At 36.0% G+C, this 19,730-nt stretch overlaps 1 pseudogene; it reads left to right on the top strand.

Moving 5' to 3' along the window:
* The window catches only part of LOC105990530, a 188,671-nt pseudogene that overhangs the window by 72,508 nt on the left and 96,433 nt on the right, over positions 1-19,730 (top strand).

Here is a 19,730-nt window from a genome sequence, read left to right as displayed (position 1 = left end):
TGCGATTGTTTCTAACACATTTATAAGACATTTCTTTGTTGCTTTGTATGCCCCTACCCCATGGTATAACCCCTGTTTTCACTATATTTGATGTTGGTATAATTTGTGGAGGGAAAGGGAAAAAACATTTTGTTTAAATAGGGATACAGGTGGACCCATTGCAACAATGAGATGTACAAGACAGTTATATCAAAAAACAAACTTCACAACTTTGGCGTGTGGGGGTGGGGGCAGGAATGGGGCAGGGAGAGATGGGAAGAGATGGGAAGGGGAAACAAAGGGGAAGGCAACAATGCTTGATAAGAAATGTACTCATTATCTTGCCCATGTAATTGTAACCCCTCTGTATGGTATTTTCACAATAAAAATAAATAAATAAATAATAAAAATAAATTTTAAAAAAGCACATGAGGAAATGCTCATCATTCCTGGCCATAATGGAAATGCAAACCAAAACAACCGTAAGTTTCCTCCATCTCACTCCAGTAACACTGGCCATCATTGTGAATTCAAACAAGAACAAGTGGCTGGGATGTGAAGGAAAAGTGAAGAATGTAAAAGAAAAAAAAATCATGTAAAGACAGCACCTAACAGCCATTTTTGCTTCTGTATGAATTGCTTTGTGCTAAATGATTGTATGGTTTTTGTATGATTTTAACTGTGACTGGTTTTAGTCACTTAGTAGTGGAATGTCAGCCTGGGAGCCTAGAGTTGCTTAGTAAAAGACTTCAAAGGGTTTACAGCCTTGACCAAGGGCGCAAAGTCCTCAGAATCATTCCCAAAGTTGCAACGCCCTTCCCGGAGGCTGGGGCAGTAAGGCCCTAGGGAAGAAATATAATGTTTTAAGAACCCTAAGCAACTCCATTTTTGTTTAACACTCCATCTCAGTTCTGCGACTTGACTCATGATCCATTTTAGCCCCAATGCTAGGAATTTATGACAAAAAGCCATGCACAATTCTTGGAGCCATAGATGGCGTTTGCTTAAGGCAGGTGTTAGCCCCCAAGTGGTATTGCCCCACCCACCCACCTAGGACTAATAAGAGTTTCTAACCAACCCATTCTTCAGAGCCCGGGTCGAGACATGCCATGCATTCTGTTGGTCTGGGTGTGACTGGTAACCTTGGGTGTGAATCATAACCTTCTTCCCGTCAAGTTATGGACCAAAGACATTTTTCTGTAAAGGTCAACCAATCATTATTTGCCCAGTTTAGCTTGCTTTAAATGTAAATGTTAACCAATGATGTAATTTCTTATATAAAAGTTCCTTAAAGTTGTTTGTTCAATACTATAAAAACAGCCCTGATTCTATGCTCAGGGCCTCTTAGCGTCACTAGTTACCATGTGCGGGGAGGACCTAGCTCGAGCTTGCAATAAACCGGCTCTTTGTTGCTTACATTGATCGTGGTCTCTGGGGGGTCCCTGAATTTTGGTATAACAAAAGTAGCCCTACTGAACTATTTGTGGGAATGTAAACTACTACAACCAGTCTGGAGGTTCCTCGAAAACCTAAACATAGACCTTCCCTACAGCCCACCCATACCATTCCTGGGTACCTGCACATCCATCTTCATTACCTCACTCTTCACAATAGCCAAGATATGAAAACGGCCTAGATGCCCCACAATAGATGGATGGATCCTGAATGATTTTTCAATCACTCCTTAGAACTATGTATTTAAGATACAAACAAATTCTCTTAAGGTATAAGAATGATACTGACTAACACCATATTTCATTCTTTAGGTTATCTATGAATTTCTTAAGAACAAGACTTAAATTCATCCTTCATAGAAGGTAATAACCAATAAAAATGATTAATTTTGACAAAGATGACAGATGGTAAAACTTAACTTAAAATTTTAGACTTTGATCGGTGATACCATGCTGGAATTTGAAGGAAATTATGCAATAGACCAATGTTTTTAAAACAAATATGTAACCCCATCTCCAGAAGCTTACAATTTCCTCATATTTCCAAGCTGCCTGTCATTCCTGCTACATTAACTCTTGAGTTGTTTTTGACACAATGTAGCCATGGGTTCACTTCCCATATGCAGACACAATTATTTTAATTCAGTCATCCTAATTTTCAAAATAGTATTGGAAACCTGCTGAAATCACATAAATAATCTTCAAATAGTATTCTCTGTAATATACTAGAATATACCATAAGTTACTGTGATTTACAATGGTTTTTAAAATTTTATATCTGTAGTATTTAGTAAATAATAATGAATGTTTTAAATATGCATTTACTGAGGATCAAGCAAATTTAAAATTAATAAATAGGACTCACCAGTGATACATATATATATATATATATATATATATATGACAAATAGTGTCTGTTCTGCTTTTTAGTCATCTTATTTTAAGCAAAAATTGAACATATTGTTCTTATCAAAATGCTGATAGTCATAAATCATTGAGATATAATATATCAGATTAGAAGTTTCTCAGGAGTTTATTGAGAATAAACTGCTAGATATGTGCAAATTATCAGAAAACCTTTCCAATATTTTATTTTAAAAATTTAGTCAGACTTGTCGGAGGCATCAACTCACAAGACCCCGAGTTCTTGTGTGCGGTGAGGGTGTGTGCTAGCATGCATTCCTTGCGGGTCAAAGGTCCTTACAGCCCTGTGCCAGGTTCTGGTGATGGTTTTGATATGCCATTCGTGCTCCTCCCAGTTAATCATGTAGAGCTATGCCTCAAGATTCCTTTTGTGTTTTTTAAATGGACCCCCACCCGTGCCTTGCTTCCTCTTTTGTTACCTTGAATAACTTTCACCAATTAAAGGTTGCTAATCATCCACATTCCCCAAGAATTGTTTATCCTTAAGGTCATCTTCCTGTCCTGGGGTTGGCCTTCTATGCCCTCATACCTACGTAAGTGTATCATGTTTTAATACATTTTGTCTATAGTCACCTGGCATGGTCCCTTTTGGCCTGCCAGACACCAAGTTCCCGGGTCTCACTGTGTGAACAGCAACATGACTTATTCATTCTTTTGATTACTGACTTTTGTCATCATGCATTTTTCATATTAATTTCTATTTCTAATACTTATATGTGTAAAACAATGTAACTCAACACTCAGAAACTGCCTCAAGCTATAAATCTGAGAAAAAGAATCTTGTACCATTCAACATATTGCTGAAAGATATCTCTCTGCCAAACAGTAGAATGAAGTAGCATATCATGACAAAATGTGAAAGAAAAAGAAACTTCAAAATTTTTAAATGTGCTTTATTATTTGAGGATACCTGTCATCTATCATTTTTGTGCTATGTCCTTTCTTGTAGAAAGAAGGAATGTCTTTCATGTTGACAGCTTTGCCAAGGTCAGTGGAATGATTCTTTTCATGGTAAATCCGTACATATTTTTATTTTTCTGAAGAGGAAATGTCTGTGGGATGGGAAGAAATTACATTTAAAGTAACAATCAAAGGCCATTTTAATGGTATAAACTTAAACATATAATAAGTAGTTGTATTTAAGTTGTATTAAACTAAGAATGGTATTATATTCAGTTTTGAATTTACTTTTATATTAGTACTTAAGGCATGATGAAAGTAGGTCAAGACGTTTGTTGCAATTTTTCTTATGTAACATACTTATGAGAATACATGATCAATTGAGAAAAAACTTTGATGAAAATGACAAATATTTATTTCTCTGGGTGTTTACATTTATTTATTTATTTTGCCAGTTCTGGTGCTTAAAGTCAGGATCTGGGTGCTGCCCCTGAGCTCCACAGTGCCACTTCTGGGATTATTTTTTTTGTTGTTGTTTTTTTTTTTTTTCCTGACTAGTTATTGGAGATAAGAGTCTAAAGGACTTTTGTGCTTTGAACCACTATCCACAGATCTCAGCCTCCTGAGTAACTAGGATTGCAGGCCTGAGCCAGGAGCACCAGGCATCTTTGAGTGTTTTATTTTAAGTGTAGAAAACATGTGTTACAACAGTGGTTATACCGTGTGGGAGGAACATACAAAGAAACAAAAAAAAAAACACATGGTACATTATAAATATATTAGAAACAATAGCAAAAAAAAGTTTTCCTATCTTGGTGTTCATTTCATTTAACATCATCTTATATGATCTTATGTATATAGCTTTTGGCCTTTTCTGCTTGTGCTACACATGTACTAGTTACTGCAAATAAAGAAAACCATGGGTCCTATGCTTCTTTGGGCCTGGCTTACTTCACTTAATATAATTTTTTCCAAGTCTTTCCATTTCCTAACAAATGGGGCAATGTGATTCTTTCTGATGGAGGCATAGATTCCATTGTGTGTGTTTGTGTGTATATATATATATATATATATATATATACGCATACCACATTTTCTTTATCCAATCATCTATTGAGGGGCATCTGGGTTGGTTCCATATCTTAGCTATGGTAAATAATGCTGTGATGCATCTTATATATACACTTCTCTAATTTGAGAAGGGGAAGGGAGAAAACAAAACGCTTAAATAGGGATTCAGGTTGACCCATTGTAACAATGAGAAGTACACAACATTATGTTGAAAAGGAACCTTACAACTTTGACAGGGGCAGGGAATGGGGACCGGGAGTAGTTGTGGAGGTGGGAGGGAAGAGATGGTAGGGGAAACACAAAGGAGGAGGCAACAATGCTGGATAAGAAATGTACTCATTACCTTGCTCATGTAACTATAATCCCTCTGTGCAGTATTTTTACAAAAAAAATAAAAAACATACAATAATTAAATAACATCAAAATAAAAAAAAAGAGAAAACATGTGCTTTTTTTTTTTACCTTGTATTGTTATTGACATTCACTATAAAGATTGTGTTAAAAATCTTTTAAATACTGAGTAACAGGTTCTTTATGGTATTTTGGAGGAATTTCCAATATTTTTAAGGAGCACTTTTTTAAAACTTAATTTTATTGTAAAGGTGATGTCAGAAGGGTTACAGTTATGTAAATGAGTTACATAATGAATACATTGTTTGTTGAACATTGTTACTCCCTCCCTCATTTTCTCCCATTTTCCCTCTCCCTATTGTGACCCCCCTCCCCCGCAAGTTGTAAAGTTCATTTCCAAAATAGTGTCTTGTGAGTATCATTGTTGCATTGGTTCACCCTTTCTCCTTTGTCTTACTATTTTGTTATTCTCCTTCCCTTCCTCAAATCAGATAAAAATATATACAAGACACAGGCTACCAAAATCAAAAACAGTGACAACAGGGGATAAACCAAAATGGGGGATAGAAGCAATAACTTTGCATAGTACATTTAACACACACACATACACACCCTCTTCATTTCATATCATAGAGTTAATTTTGATTGGCATCATTTTATATGGTCATATGTACGTTGCTATTGAGCTATTCTGATCCTCTGCTAGGACTAGCCTACACAAATACTAATTATTACAAATGAGGGAAACCATGGAGCTGTTTCTTTGGGTCTGACTTACTACACTTAGTATGATTCTTTTTCATGTCTTTCAATTTCCTTAAGAATGGGGTAATGCCATTCTTTAGGCTGGAATCACAGAATTCCATTGTGTATACACATCACATTTTCATGATCCATTCATCTACCAAACAGCATCTGGGTTGGTTCCATATCTTAACGATGGTAAATAAGGTTGCAATACCTAGGAATGAAAGTGTTGTATCATATGGTAGTTGTATGTTTAGTCTTTCCAGGAACCTCCATATTGCTTTTCAGAGTGGTTGGACCAGTTTACATTCCCAACAGTGTAGTAGTGTATCCTTTTGGCCACATACCCACCAACATCTAATACTATTTGTTTTTCTTCATAATGGCCATTCTAACTGGGTGGAATCTCATGTTGTTTTGATTTGCATTTATTTTGTGACCAGAGATGTGTAGATCTTACATAAATATTAAATGTAATATTTTAAATGCATTAACTTACAATGAATAAATAAGAAAAGGTAAAGAAGATATGAATATTAATTCAGTATTTTGGAATTATAGTAAAAATGTTTCAAAACTATTTTACTGCTCACACAATTGTAAATTATAATTAATGAATTAACAGTTATATTGTTGACTCTTAGATGGAGAGACCATGAGATAAGAAGGGTTAAGTTGGCAGAGTTGGTGTTACAGTCGTCTAGATTTCCTAAATCTCTGGAAAAGTATCTGTAAAATAGTTCTTCAAGCAAATGTTATTTAAGAATTAAGAGGTTAGAATATGTGTCTCACAGCATTGAAGCAAAGGATAGTGTTAATGGAAATTAAAAATTAAGTCAAAGCAATCATTATTTGTCTCAAATTTTTCAGAATTTATGACTTAAAGGCCTATTTTTACATATGTTAATTATCATTACATTCTAAACATTATATTAGAAATATACTTATTTTAGATTTCTTTTCATATCAAAATGTTAATAAGCCAGATAAGAAACTATTCTGGAGCATTCCCTTGTAGAATTTCTAACCAATTTCACTCAACCCCTGCTTTCTTTCCTGAGCTTCAGAGCCAGTTCATCCCACCCAGGTCTGCCTTATAAATTAGAAGTACTTTGATCTGAGGCTGTCAACTCAGTCTTCAAAGATAACTACCAAACTAGCCAGCCCTATCTACAGAGAGGAGTAGGGGAGTGGCCTAGAGCACTAACATGTTTTTCAAAGGACATTCTGAACATGGTGATAGTATTAGCCTGTAAGGAAAGGAAGCCAGTCTTTTCAAATGTTCTCCAATTAAATGTTACAGACTTCCCCCAGGAACAACTTCTTTCTTTTAGGAATTTAGTAATGTTTGGTGACTTCATACCTCAGGCTAATGCTAGATTTTTTAAACATGCCAGAGAAAAGTAGATTCAAAAGAAGACATCTCTCCCTGTCATGTCAGGATTCAGAAATCCACTGCCAACACAAATCATTTTGTGCTCAAGCAGTCTTCTTTGGTAAATGAGCTTAAGAAAAAAGAAAGCTCAAGCTTCTGTATTAGCCTGAAGAGAATCAGTGATTACACTAATGTAATCATTGCACAGGTCTAGTCATCTCTGATACCATCCACCTCTTACTAACTAGTGAAAGACTAGAGTGAAATAATTGACTAATTTTACTCTACTTAATATAAAAGAATTAAATATGCAAAGAAACTCTAAAATATTAGTTGCTCCTGGAATATTTGACCATCCACCCATTTTACTGGATTTCTGTTGAAACAGGTAGAAATGATTCTGCATTTTGAACATAGAACTATAGGTTTCCATTTTCCCAGTATTGCTGGGTGCAGAAAAAGCTATTTTTTCACCAAGCTTTTATGCCTTTCTTTTTGCTTTATGTAACTGGAATCCACATAACATTTAAATTCTTAAATACATTTATTTTAAAATACAGCCGAATATTTCCATTTGTTTATGCAATAACATCAATAAAATTTGCAAATCAAACTGTACTTATAATTATAGTATTGGACACTATCTTAATTATATCAACAAAACAATCAGTTTCAGATAAGAAATAAAACATGCTAAATCATTGAAAATATTTAAAATAATTAAATTCATAAAAAAAATTAATCAAATGAATTTATTGAAAGTTTATACCTGCAGTACATTCCTGTTTTTTAAGAGGGTATATAGTCATCAATGTCTATATTTTAAATTACATTTAACTTAGCTAAAAGGGTAGCACTGAGTAATTATTTCTCTCATGGAGAAAAACTCAAAATAATATTTATTTGCCACTGTTGCTAAAATTTGGTTGATGTTCATTAAGTACATTGGGGTGGAGTTTTCAGGATGGCTTCTTTCTGTATCTTTGCCTTGAAGTAGGGAGATCTGGTTTGATGCTCACCATCTTGGCCACATAGTGGATGGTAGGGTCTGCCATATTGTCTTCATGGTGGAGGATAGTGAAGCCCTGCCTTCTAGGTGATGGGCGTGCCTGAATACCTGAAGGCAGGGGTGGGCACTTGGCTGATAGGTTACTAAACCTATCAGTCCAGTGCCTTGGACTGGGAGTTTCCTGTGACCCTGCCCCCTGACCAGACCCAATTTAGACTCAGACCAGCTCAGGGGTTGTTACACCATGTCTCCATGTCTCTGAGTTCCTGTTCTGTGTCTCCAGGCTCTTATCTGGTCACCCTGGCATCCCAATTCAGCTCTCCATTGGAGCTAAACTGGTTTGTTGGTATTGTTTTTTTATTTTCCTCTCTGGCCTTCATGGCTCAGTTTCCTAACAGTGTTAAGTTAGCTGCTGTTCTTTGAGACAGGAGTCCACCATGCAGTTGTTGACCTTTTAAAAAAGACTTCAAAATTTGACCTCTCGAAATATAGTTTCTCTGTTTTTCTTACCTACAACAGCTTCAGTTGAAATGAAAATAGTAGAATCTGTCTCTTTCCCATGGGATCTCACTGTCTTAGTCTTCCTCATTGCACAATAGTTTCATAGCTTCTTAAACTCTGATTTTACTTACCCAAAATTGAAAGGTAGACACTGTCAATTCAATATTCATAACACTGGGTTGTTGAAGTGCAAGGATGTGACTTTCTTTGAATTCTAGTAAACCTTACTGAAGCTGAATAACTTGTGGAAACTGAGGTCTAGTGTAGACAACTCAGAAATATGGTATCTAGAAACTTAACAGTGCTATTTTTGCTTCGAAGAGAGGCAACTGAATGAATTCTTTCCTAAGGGAATGCATTCCTCACACAAGCATTCACAAATGCCCAGCAGGATGCCCCAAAATGCAGATAGCAGGGCAGGGTGTCTCCTTGTTTCAAGGATAAGTATCTTTTTTTATGGCAGGATGCATTCTTACTCAAAAACTCAGAGAATAATCCCCAGTATAGTTAAAGCAAAAACAAAGCACCTAGCTTTTCATAACTTTGCCCTATTAATACCCAAAAGCTCAAGAAGCTGTGTATATCTCTCTGGGTGCCTCCTTGTGAGTGTCTGTATCTGTCTTTTAGTGTCCCTATGAGAGCACCCACACTGACAGAGTTTGCCCCTGCCCTTCTGTTTGTCTGCTTTGTTTGTCTGTCTGTTTCCTTGACTGTTTACTTAATAAAGCTCTGCAAGTTATCATTGTTACTTGTCCAGAAATTCTTATTCTGCTATTAAAGTCAAGCCTATGTGAAGAGTTTCTTCACTAAACCTCACCTTTGTTCAGTGACATTACTAGTTACTGGGATAACTCAAATTTGAAGGGATTCAAAACAGATTTCAATCTCTTAATAAAGAAAGGGCAAGTCTCATTACAAAAAAAATTCAGAATTAAGTTACTGTGAACTTAGAATATATGAGCAGTTAACTTCTTTAAAGTTAATTGCTACAGAAGATTAAAAATTCAGTTAGAGTAATTTAGAGTTAGAGAGACAAGTGTTTCTTACTGATAACATTTCTATTGTTAACAGAGTGCAACATTAGTTTGTTTGTTTCTTTGTTTTTTAACTGGGATTTATCTAAGCTTTATCTACCTGAATTTCCTATGGAAATTGTATGGAAAACAGTTAGAGACTTGGAAGTTAATGAGATTCCACCAAATTTAAACTGGGCCAGGAGAAGTAGAAGGTAGAAATGAGAAAAAAAAACTCTTCTGTGGCTTTTTCTTTTCTGGTCATTGGCTTTCATGATTATATTGAAGCGATTATTTGGGAATAGAAACTAGAAGAAAAGCAGAAGATGAAAAGAGATCATGAAGCTGGGGGGTGGATATGCTCTAACTACTTCAGGTATGCATATAAAAATAGAGCAATAAAATCCATTCAATTATTTTTAGAAAGGAGAAAATAAGGATATGAAAGAATAAGAGAAGTGGTAAATTTGTTCAAAGTACACTCTATGCATAAATGGGAAAATCATGAGGAAATCATTTTATATAATTGATATATGCTAATAAAAAAGTGAAAAATGAGACAAAAAGTAACAGATGCTTATTATAAAAACAGACACTAACTATTTGGGAAACTGAGATAAATAGAACTTCTGTTCAAGACCATCTTGGACATAGTGCACATGCAAGATTTCTTCTCAACCAATAGCTGGATGTGGTGCCACCTGACTATCATGCCAGCTGCATCCAAGGCTGGGGGTGGGAAGATCACTATTCCTGGTCAGTCTGGGGAGGGAAATGTTTCTATCTCAATGGAAAGAAGATGGACTTGGTGGTATGTACCTGCCATACTAGCTACCATGGAAAGCCTAAATACATTAATTACTATCTAGGTTAAAATCCACATCTGGGAAGGAATTAAGAGCCTGTCTCAAAAATATTTGGTGAATAAAGAAAGAGAGAGAGAGAGACAGAAGGAGGGAGGGAGAGAGTTGAAGGCATGACTCATTGACATTCCTTTACAGTAAGCATGAGGCCCTGTGACCAAACCAAGGAGCTTCCAACACACACACACAAACACACACACCACACACACACACACACACACACACACATGCGCGCACGCACGCAGAGTCAAACAATGAAGACTTTTAAAGAATAAAGTTCAAATCAATACTAAATTTATACCAAACAAAGACACTGAATAGCTCACAGTAGTTTTCCAATCCACAGCTAGCTGTGAAGCTGTCAAGAGTCATTTCAGATGGCAGAAGCAGTGATTTCCTGATGTCTGGATGACACTATGACATGGTATAATTAAAGCCAGGAGTTCCATTGACAGCCTTTTGATTCAAATTCCTTGCCCAGAAAGGCTTCCCTGGAGAACTGCTTCTACATTTAGTCTCCAATCTATATCTCTGGCCCTTTCAATAATGTGAATACCTAAATATCTTGGTAGAAGATTTCCTTCTGCTTAAAATAGCTTAAAAGACTTCTCTTTTCTGTAGCCTAATTCTTCCCAAGACAGTCAGTATCTGGTAGAAGTGAACAAGGAAAAGGAAATGTCTGAATAGGAAGAGTCAGATCTACCATGCAGCAGCAGCACAATGCCAGTAAGAACAGACAGAAGAACTAAAGGATTTTTGTAGGGTAACTCACCAGGATTACTCTTGGGGCATTTCTAATGTATTTCACAGTTTTACATGAAAAAAAATGTTGTTCTGGAAATCAAACTCAATAAACCTCTTAAATATGTGAGGGAAAAGACATGGCCTGCATTGATCAGACCAACCTAGAACTTGCACCCTTCCTGCTTCTACTGACCCAGTGCTGAGACATCAGTGAGGAGAACCAAGACTATCCTCCTCAGAAGGCTTGAAGGGTTTACGGAGATTAGACCACCATCAACAAGACGAAGATGACTTTCTTAGTAACATTGCTGTTAAAATTCTTCTGGTGTGTAAAAGATTGGAAGAGAAGAGAATTGGACCTTTGTTCTATGGATTTTTAAAAATTCTAAATATTCTAAATATTTTTGTGTTGTTGACATAGTAAGTTTGATATTACACACACACATATACATATATATTTCAACAAAATATCCATAGGTGTGCACACACACCAAAACCATTATCATATGCAGAATAATGAATATATCCACCAAACCACAGTAATAGTTTCATGATTTGGGGAGCCTCTGTCAGGATTTCTTTCTGGATTTTAATCCCTGTTTCTGGCATCAGAAATAACCAATCCTTTCCTCTCACAATAAATTACTTTGCGTTTTCTGTAGTAGTATATACTTGGAATCATATAGTAACTATGCATTTGTCACCCATATCTTCCACTCAACATAACTATTTTGAAATTTATCTTGTTCATTCATTAGTCAGAAGCCATTAAGATTTACTGATGAAGCAGTATTCCAATGTGGGAATATACAATACATTGTTTATTCATTCATCTGTAGATAGTTGATTGGGTAACTTCTAGTTTGTGGTTAATATCAATGATATTGTTATGAATATTATAGAATCTTATTTTATTTTTAATCACCATATTTTCAATGAAACTTCCTTCTTTTTTGTTTTTACAAATTTTAAACATTTTTTCCTAGTTTCTTTAGTGTTATAAAACAAACAATGCTTGCAGCTGAGGGCTGGTAGCTCACGCCTGTAATCCTAGCTACTTAGGGGGCTGAGATCTGAGGACCACAGTTCAAAGCCAGCCTGGACAGGAAAGTCCATGAGACTTTTATCTCCAATAAACCACTCAGAAAACTGGAAGTGGTGCTGTGGCTCAAGTGGTAGAGTGCTCACCTTGAGCTGAAGAGCTGAGGGATAGCGCCTAGGCCCAGAGTTCAAGCCTCACAACCGACAGAAAACAAACAACAAAAAACCCAAAACAACAATAAAAAACAATACTTGCTACTTTATCATTTTTAAAGCATCTGATTTTTTAACAAAATGCAATACTACTATTTAATGTCATTATATTACAATTTCAGTCTTTGTAAATACTTTGGCAAGTTAAAATTCATTTGATATTATAAAAAGTTAAGAGCAAATATGAGAGAAAAAAAAAACCTGAAAGAAATAAAGTCCAGGTCCTTTTATCTAATGTAACCACAGCATTCAATAATTTTAAGGAAAAATGCAATCACACTCAGTTTATCTCATTATGCAAACACAGTTATAAAAAATAGTATTTTACAATATCTGAATATTTCACCATGATCTTACAGAAGGTATTTTGTTATTTAACATAATTTCTCACCTTGAGTTTGCTTACTAATTCCAAACAGTCTAAACAGTCTATTTCTTGCTTGTCAGGTTGAAAATTACACTAAGAGAAAATTCATTTCTATTCTTGGAGTCCCTATATTGTGACTTCCTTATTAGACCCCTGTAGAAGATGCCTAAAAGCATGCAGAAACTACTTGTTGTTTTCTAATATATGAAAAACAGAGATTATAAGAATTCCTTCCTTGTTCCACTTGTAGTAATAATATCTCTGAGATTTTATGCACCTTCAGAAGTTCAGTTCTCTCATTTGAATAAACCACAATGCCTTTATTTTATAATATCACAAATACAGAGAATCTAATCAAATGAGATCATTGAAGTAAAAGCCCTTGTTTTACTTCAAGCTCTTATAAAATACATTATGATTTAAGGACAATGTCAGAGTTTATATTATCCTTTCTGTTTTAGCAAAGGCTAACATAGATTTCAATTCAATTTTTTGAATTAAATTATGTATAGAGATAAAGATATAGGAAGGCATTCTCAGTTTATCTCTTTTATTAGTTCCTTATTGTGGTTGTCATTTTAATCTTGATGTCTAGTAATAAATGTAATATCTAAAAGAAATGTAATAGGAAGGAACTTTGCTATTACCACCAATTAGTCTCACTCATGAAAATAGACTTATGTTTTTACAATTCTTATTTGGGACTTTGAATTATGTCATCTAATGACAACAAATTGTTTTCTTCCTGTAAAGGTAGATTTGTAGGAGAATACTTCATCTTAATACTAATACACAAACCAGAAACACTTAACTTTGAATTACATGGAGAATTTTGAAGGAGTTCCTGTTAGAAAATTTTGGACAAATAAGAATGATAAACATTAGCTTTTCATTCATATTATGAATTGGTCTAGGTTTATATTTGCATTGAATAACAAAATATGTATATAATATATCATTATAACATATAATATATTATTTAATATATTTATTATTAATTATCTTATATAACATATAATAAAATGCAATATATAATAAATAATATATAATATATTATACATTACACATATACTGTTTGGATATATAGGATATATAAATAGGATACATATAGGATATATAAGATATATAGGATTATTTGAATATATATAGATAAGATATATATTCATCTATATTCATTTATGTATTTATAATATATTATATATAGGATATACCTATACCCTGTATATGTTCCTAACAGTTTAGGTAACATACTTGTAATTTGCTCCATTTGTATTGCTCAGCAGGACCAATTATCTTAAAATATCTCTTGATTTAACTTATTTCTAGTAAGAGGGTAAACTTGGAATTTTAGAAATTTTAAATAGAAGTTCCTCCAAATATTAATAAAATATATTTTTAAAGTGACTAAATGACCAATTACAGGTAACTGTAGTCTGTAGTTGTAAGCATTATGCCCACCTTTGGTCCTCAGCTCCACCCAGTCCTAATTCCCTCTCTGCCCTAGAGTTCCAACCATACAGCTGGCCCCTCCCTCTCTCCACCCAGACCCACCTGAACTCCCATCTACCTTACTTCCTATCCCTAGATACTGCTGCTACATAGATATTGGAGGCTTCCAGGTGCTCTCTCTCTTGGGGCAAATGTGGTTCCTCTTAATAAACCTTGTAATAATCTTTATCCTGTGCCTGCTTGCCTCCAGGTGGTCCCCTGGCATGGATGTAATGGATTCATTCATTGATCCTTTCAGTAATCCCAGCTAGTCAGGAGGCTGAGATGAGGAAGATCCGACTTCAAACCCAAAGCACTTAGGAGACTCCATCTCCAAAATACATAGGCTGAATATCAGGTTGAATGTTTCACTATAGTAGTAGAGTGCCAGCCAAACAAATAAGATAAGCAAGATTAGACATTGAGCTCAAATAGTATAATTAAAAAAAAAAAACTTAAATGCATAGCTGAATTCAGAGGAAGATAACATGTATGTATGTGTGGAGACTATGAGATAGAGACAATCAGAAAGAGGGGAGAGAAAGAAACACAAGAGAAAGGAAAGGAGGGAGGAAGAAAGCAACAATGAAGGAAAATTAGACATGATGAAAGTTAGCATTGCTATCTGGAAAATAAATACCTTTCAGTTAAACAGGCCTAGAGGCAAAGAGGCCTCATAACTAGTTGATATCAAGAGTAAAATCAGGTGTGTTTTTGAAATGTAAGATTTTTCAGTATGTTTAAATTTTATTGGAATCGAAGTAGTACCACTTTTTCTGGTAAAAAATAACAACAATCACAAACTACCATTTCACTAATAGAAAATCAAACATATATCTGGGGAATTGTTTGGGGAAAGAAAAGGTTATTCCGGTTATTCTATTGAAAACAAATATGAATTCTACCACTAAGTAGATGTGAAATTGAATATACTATTATTTTCACATACCAAAAGAAACCCAAATCAAGAATCCAGATGCATTGAATGGCTCATGCCTGTAATTCTAGCAACTTGAGAGACTGAAAACAGAAATATCGTTGTTCAAGACAAGCCAGGATAAAATTTTCACAAGATCTTACTTCAAGAGAAAAGCCTATGCATTGTGGTGATCACATGTCATTGCAGGCATGCTAGGGCAGACAAAAAAACAAAAAGTAATGTGTGAAAGACCAAAGCATTAGCAAATACTGTTTTCAATTAGCATGAATTGAATGTAATGGGGAATTCCCTTTAACCTATATGTATATGCATGTATTATGATTTCAGATGAAATATTGTGCTCAATGTATTCAGATTGGTTCCCTAGTTGATTTTGGACAGAACTGTTGGATTTGTCCATTCTAATATATTCTGGTCTTCTATCTATTTGAACATTCTGAGTTATAAGGCAGGTTGTGGCTTATGGCTTTCTACTTATAGTCAAAACAAGCTTCCAAGAGCACAGAGATTGTTGGAATCAAAGCACCTTAAAGGGAAAGTAGTATATGAAATAATTAAAATAGAAGACTCTAGTTTGTTCCTAAAGTAAGCTGAATGGTTCCTGAAGTTCTAGCAAGTGGGCCATATCACTTTCTTTCTTTTTTTTTTTAATTTAATTTAATTTTATTTGTGAACATACTGTACAGAGGGGTTACAATTGCATGGGCGGGATAATGCGTACATTTCTTACCAAGCATTGCAGCCTCCTCCTTTGTTTACCCTTCCCATCCCTTCCCAGCCTCCCCCCCCCCCCCCAATCCCAATCCTTCTCCTTCCCTCCATTCCCCCGCCCCCCCGCCGCACCGACGTAAAGCTCGTTTTGGACATGACAACTTGTACTTCTCATTGTTGCATCAGCCATATCACTTTCTTTAGAATGGATTTCCTTATGTGTAAAGTGAGATTTTTTTTTTCTGCCAGTCATCCTACTGAATTATTAGGAAAAAGAAAATCCTAGCTCAACTAGGAAGAAATGGATTTTTTCACATGGAGATACAACCAGCATCTATTTGATCTTCCCTAACATTTTTTGCTCAAGGCTAGTCCTCTCCAACAAATGAAATTCATTGCACTGAAGCAGGTTCAGTGTCTTTGACTTCTTTTAAGTTGACGCCATTCACTGGATATATTGAGAGTGAATGATAAATGACTACATTTAAATATAGTCACAAAATGAATTAATGGGAGAGCTAATTTTGATGGTGGGATATAAACTTGATTTACTCTAATGCTGTGTACTGTTCATGAAACAGAGGGGCTGAATCTTCTCATAGCTCCAGGACAGCATCGAATCCCTGAGTTTAAGAAAAAAATCAAATAAACTAGCAGATATAGATTAAACCAAAAAGGAAACACAGTTTTATTTCTATTACTTGTCAAAACTCTGTAAAGAAAAAAACAGGTTTTTCTTGCCTATTTTTAATAACTATTGAAGTAAGGAGGCCAGATCTGGCCAGTGCCATATTGACCACATGGTGGATGGTAGAATCTGGCATCTTGTTTTCATGCTGGGAAACCCCCCACCCTCCCATCACCTGCCTCCCAGGTAATGGGCATGCCTGGATCCCTGGAGGCAGGGGTGGGCACTTGGCTGATAGGTTATGGAATCTGTCAGTCACAGTGCCTGGGACTGGGAATTTTCTTGAGGATCTGTCCCTGCACTGACCTATTTAGGCCTGGGCCAGCCTAGCCACCATCATACCATGTCACATGTGTCCTGTCTCCTGGATAGTTTCCAGTCATCATGGAGTCCCAATTCAGCTCTTCATTGAAGCTGAATTGGCCTGTTGGTATTGTTTTTGTTATTTCTTTCCTCTTTAGCATGTTTCCTAGCTGTGTTATGTGTATTTGCGTGCTGCAGGCCTTTGTAACAACTGGCTACCTGCAGCCCGTTAACTGTATAATAAAGACTCTAGTATTCTATATTTTAAAAACATTAAGGCAAGTAATGTTATAAAACATCTTTGCAAGAAGAGAATGCTAACATACCCTCCATCTCAGTCCTCAGCCCCCATTTCTCCAGGGCTTGCTTGCACATCGGCATATCAAATCACCTTTTGAATACATTCAGCTGGAGGAAGAGAGGGGCTCACCTGAAGCTGATCTCTTAGCCCACCAGGTGTTCTGACTGTAAACAAGAGCACTTTACAATTTTTAAACTGCTAAAATCAGCTAGTTGTCTGAACCAGGCCCTTAGGTGCCTGCCCACTCCCAACCACCTCCTCACAATAGGGACACAACACACAGCAGGCTCTGATTCTTCCCATAGAGACACAAGACCAAACAGAACAAGAGAGTCGATACTGAGACAACCAGAGAAAAAGCTGGCTGAGATGGGGCCTCTCCCACCGTGAGTGGGACCCCCAATATAACCTTACACAAGCTCTCTACAGTATGAGAGCACTCTGGGCGGGTCTTGATCCACAGATACAGATCTTTCACCGCATAGGCTACGGAACTCTCCAGAGTGTCAGTCTGCCAAGTGAGCCACTCCTCCTCAGCACCAGGACATTCTTAGCTCATCAGTGTGGGTCTGGAGCACATCTGCTCCCTTTACTTTTTGAATTTCCAGATGGATCGATCCCCAGATTTCAGAAAAGCATATAACAGAAAACAAGACAGAGAGAAGGAGGCTGAAGACTGGAGATGAAGTGAATGCTAACAGAGATAATGCAAATCAATGAACATTTGAAAATTATATATTCGTACATATACATTCATATGTATATACATGTGAATGATAGTGTTAGATTTCTCTGTCAAAATTTAAATACAACTCAATTCCAGTGATTTAAATCATGAAGTAGAAATTAAAGCCATACTTATTTTAGAATAAAATATCAGGGAATTGGCTGGTTGAAGGTGGCTAATGCTTGTAATCCTAGCTACTCAGGAGGCTGAGATTCAAGGATCATCAAGGTTCAAAACCAGCTGGAGCAGAAAAGTCCTCATGAGATTCTTATCTCCAATTAACTAATCAAAAACTGGAAACAGGGCTGTGGTTCATAGTGGTAGCACACTAACCATTAACAAAAGAGCTCAGCGACAGTGCCCAGGCCCTGAGTTCAAGGTTTAAGCCCCACTCCAGGGGGAAAAAATAGAGAATTGATGTTGAAGACTTTGGTTAGAAAAGCCTTCCTTCTTTTCTTTTTTACTTATTTTGTTTTCTGGTCTTGAGGCTTGAATGTCAGGCTAGGTACTATCTATGAGCGTGTGTGTGTGTGTGTGTGTGTATGTGTCGGTTGTGGGGTTGGAACTCTGGGCTTGGGTGCTGTCCATGGGCTCCTCAGTGCAATAGCTCTACCACTTGAGCCACAGTGCTACTTCCAATTTTCTGGTGGTTTCTGGTTTTCTTATTGGAGATAAGAAACTTATGGACTTTTCTGTCCGGGCTAGCTTTGAACAGTGATCCTCTGATCTTCGACTCCTGAGTAGCTAGGATTACTGGAGTGAGCCACCTACGCCCATGTGAGCATCTTTTTTTTTTAGCTAACACACTACCACTTGAGCTATCACCCCACTTTTTTCTTTCTCGTGGTTAATTGGTAATTAGAGTCTCATGGACTTGCTTGCCTAGCTTTGAACTGTATTTTCTTTTTAAAAATATGTTACTTACTTTCAGATGTAGCAAAATAACATATGATCCCAGTATGATTTTTGTGAATCAACTATTTCATTATGACCAAAATATTCAGTGAGGTATTATGAATTATTTTATGAGCATTTTAGAAATTAGTTATTTTAAAGTCAATTTACATGTAAATGGTAAACTTTAAATATGTGCTAACAGACCATTAAATAGTGACTTTTGAAGTTATCTTTACAACTGGTTGGAAATTATTTACATTTATAGCAGCTAACTATCTCTCTGTTAACACTAAGATGGCTCAATACCAATGAAAGAAGTAAGAACATAGAGTCAACAGCAGCAACCTCTTTAGCCACTCAATGATTTTGATAACCATTTTAGTAATCGTATCTTGTAAAATGCATACTATTTAAGCTATTCACAATCACAGAAAGACTCTTAATAGATTTTCTAATTTAGTTCTACACGTGCATATTTCACAGATAAGAAGATAAAGAACTTTACAACCACTGAGCAAATTGAGTAAAGATATTTATCTTCTATTTACAAATATTCACATGGGTTTTTGGGTTGAACTTCCAGGAGCTGTTAATACTGCTACTTTCATACTAAAGTGAAGACACTATGTTTAAAACATTCTATCTGACAGATTTTACATTTAGTTCCTATAAATGTGGGTGAATTTCCATTTCTTGAAGTTTCAAAAATCTGCAGTCTTGAGGTTTCCAGTGGCTTTCCTATTGAGACAGAACTCCCAAAACCCAGGCAAAATTGGATTTCATTGATGATTCTATAATTATCATTTCTTCATATAAAGTCAGTGCATGCATATTCCTTAATAATGTCCTTGTCAGAACTAGTTGAGTGAAAACCATAGTCAAATATGATACTCTAGATAGAAAAAAGGAAGGGGCTGGGAAGGTGGCTCAATGGTAGAGCGCTTGCCTTTCATGCATGAGGCCCTGAGTTTGATTCCTCAGCACCACATAAACAAAAAGAAAAAAAAAACCGGAAGTAGCTCTGTGGCTCAAGGGGTAGAGTGCTAGCCTTGAGCTGAAGAGCTGAGGGACAGTGCCCAGGCCCAGAGTTCAGGCCCCATGACTGGACCCACCCCCCCCTCCA

The sequence above is a fragment of the Dipodomys ordii genome, unplaced genomic scaffold (assembly GCF_000151885.1).
Source record: "Dipodomys ordii isolate 6190 unplaced genomic scaffold, Dord_2.0 Scaffold65, whole genome shotgun sequence".
Lineage (NCBI taxonomy): Eukaryota > Metazoa > Chordata > Mammalia > Rodentia > Heteromyidae > Dipodomys > Dipodomys ordii.
Note: the sequence above shows the minus strand (reverse complement) of the source record. Positions and strands in the feature narration are given on the sequence as shown.